Source organism: Elephantulus edwardii, unplaced genomic scaffold (genome assembly GCF_000299155.1).
Source record: "Elephantulus edwardii isolate Elephantulus edwardi_28Jun2011 unplaced genomic scaffold, EleEdw1.0 scaffold00034, whole genome shotgun sequence".
In the NCBI taxonomy this organism is placed as follows: Eukaryota; Metazoa; Chordata; class Mammalia; order Macroscelidea; family Macroscelididae; genus Elephantulus; species Elephantulus edwardii.
The window spans coordinates 9,825,734-9,828,575 of record NW_006399784.1 but is presented as its reverse complement, the minus strand read 5'-3'; the positions used below and the strand labels follow the sequence as shown (position 1 = coordinate 9,828,575).

At 37.5% G+C, this 2,842-nt stretch overlaps 1 pseudogene; it reads right to left on the bottom strand.

Moving 5' to 3' along the window:
* Window positions 1-654: 654 nt before the first annotated feature.
* LOC102855453 lies at window positions 655-1,681 on the bottom strand (annotated as a pseudogene).
* Window positions 1,682-2,842: the final 1,161 nt, after the last annotated feature.

Genomic DNA, 2,842 nt, shown 5'->3' with positions numbered 1-2,842 from the left:
GGTCTAAAAATTTGAACTTTCCAGTTGATTATGAAAAAAATGTAATCAGTTTCTCATTCCAAGTAGAAAGCTAGAAACCTAGAGATTAAAATGATCTTATTTTTTATTTTACAAAACTGCAAATAAAGATTAAAATGAGCCTAAATCTAAGATCATGATCACCGTTTCTTTTAGCCCAGGGGCCTTTCCATTCTGCCACGACTGTATGTTGTTGTGTACTGTCAAGTTGGAACCAATCCATAACTGAACCTTTGGCGAGTTTTCATAGGCAGTTAATTGCATGGAAGGAGATTGTCCATCCTTCTCCACGGAGCAGTTAGTGACCTTGAACTGCATGCCTTGGTAATTTGTATGCATATAGGTTAAAATAAAAATTTTTAAATGTGTGCAAAACCCACAAGTTTAAAAAGGTAATTTTCAATATTGAGAATAACTGAATCATAAGCAGTCCCTTGATTATGAATACATTCCAGTGTTTTCAATTAGGTATTGGTTATATCTAATGTCAATTGATCAAATATTTGTCTTAATATATTATTTACTTTTTATGCAAAAAAATATAGAAGCACTGCTAGAGACATGGAAGCATCTTTTTTTCTAAATTATGAAATTTAATGACTTCTCATAGCAACAATTATTAACCAGTTTTTCTTATTAGGTAAGGCCACTGGTAAAGTTATACATTTCCTTAGATAACCTATCTCACTGCCGTCGACTCGTAGTGGGTTCTCCATCGGGTTTCCGAAGCTGCAAATTGCACAGGAAGTGACTGTTCATCTTTCTCCCTCGGAGCTGCTGGTGGATTCAAAACGCCAAACCACACCGCCACCAGAGCTCACTCAGGTTGTCAGAAGGGGTCAGTGCTTGGGAAGAGACATCATGCTGGGAAAAGGGGAGGGCTAGTAAGAGAGAGGAAGACCCTCAATGAAACAGAATGACAGTGACTGCAACAATGGGCTTTAGTATGGCGGAGATCATGAAGATGGCACAGGATAGGGCAAGGTTCCCATCTGTTGTTCACAGGGTCACTATAAGGCGTAGTCAACTTGACAGCACCTGACTTCTTCACCAGCAACATCAAACAACTTGGTGATCCTGAACTTTTCGGCTTCTGGAGGCTTTGTCAGATCCTCAAGTTTCACCAACTTACTTGAAGTTGTTTCTGCAGCTTCCTCTTCTCTCTTAACTCGTGTACTTGCAGCAGACACTTTTGATTTTGATGCAACATCATTGAGAAAGCGGGCCCAGGGTTCGTCCTCCTTTTTTATTGCATCTTCTAACTCACTGCCCTTTTCCTGCTCTGCAGACCCATCTTCCTCCTCACTGCTGGTCCCTCCAGATTCCGCTCCGGCATCCATATCTTCTCCTTCTAATGAGAGGCCACCTCGTTTTCTCTTTCTGACTGGAATGATCTGAGCCTTTCTTATTTCCCCTTGAGTTTTCTGTGTCTGCTCTTCATCATCCACTTCATCTTCCTTCATAATTCATTTACACCATCTTCACTATACTCTCCACCACAAAGCTTTCTATTAGAGGATGGTTCAAATTTTATGACGTTAATCTCTTCGATCTGAGATGTCCAAAAGAGGTCCTGGGCACAAAACAAATTAGTGTCAACCGACAGCACGTAGTCCTCATCTTCCTCTGAGGTTGAAAAGCCTTCGGAGTCAAATTCCTCCATGCCACTGCCAGGCTAAAACAGCTCAGCGGCTGCCCTGAACAGCAAAGACTTACGGGGTTGACCGCAGAACTGAGGAGATGACCACACTGAAGCATCTTTAACACAATATTATAATAATAGCAATAAAGTTTGCTATTATGATATATTGTGCTACCTCAATTATTTTTACATAATTGATTTGTAACTACAAGTTGTTAATAAATCAGACTGTTCATAATTTGTGATCTGCTTGCATATCCATTGTGTGGTGCCTATGTTTCTTTTGAAAAAATGTTAATAAATTTAAGATTACATGTTAACAAATGAGTTTGAAACATTCTCTTTGCAAATTAAATCAATGCCTTTGAAATGATTACGTTTTTTCTATAGCCTTATTTTCTTCACTTTATTGCACTCCACACTTATTGCTAACCCAAAGATGAACTGTATCTGGCAGTTCAAATCCAGTACCAGCAGAATGGGAGAAAGATGGGACAATCTTCCCTCATGAGTTTTATAGCCACAAACAACCTGATGGAGGATGAGCTATGAGTTAGTTCCAACTCAATGGCAATGAGTTATTTTGGTTTCCTCTGCCTCAGTTTTGATAAAACTTATTGTTTAACTTATTGTGAATCTTATCAGCAGGTTTAAGCCCTAGATTAATATGATAATTCCCTTACTTTAGTTGAGGTTAACATTTTTATAGCATAAGAATTAAGTTTGCTAGCTAATATTAGAATAATAAAAGAAAAGGTAAAGCATTTGACTTTCATCCAGAATATTAATAACTATTATTCAATTTTTCAAGTCACAAAATATGTGGACATTTGTGTGTGTGGGGGTGCCATTAATTTCAATACTGGGCAATGGAAGTGGCTAAATAACACCCATATGGTAAACAGCTTGGTACGCCCAGTATAAAGGAAAAGGTGTTGGCAGTGAATTTATGAAGAAAGCGTTATTATTGTTGCTCACAGAGGTTATGTCACTGTCCACCTTCCAAGATTTCACTTCTTTTCTGTTGTCTTTGATTTTTTTATTAGAATTTTGGGCTTTTTGGGGGGATTTTCATTGGATAGAATTTTTTCATTACTAAATTTCCATCTGCCAAAGATAGATATATAGATAAATATAAAGATATAGATACACACATACATATTTATATATACAAATACATAC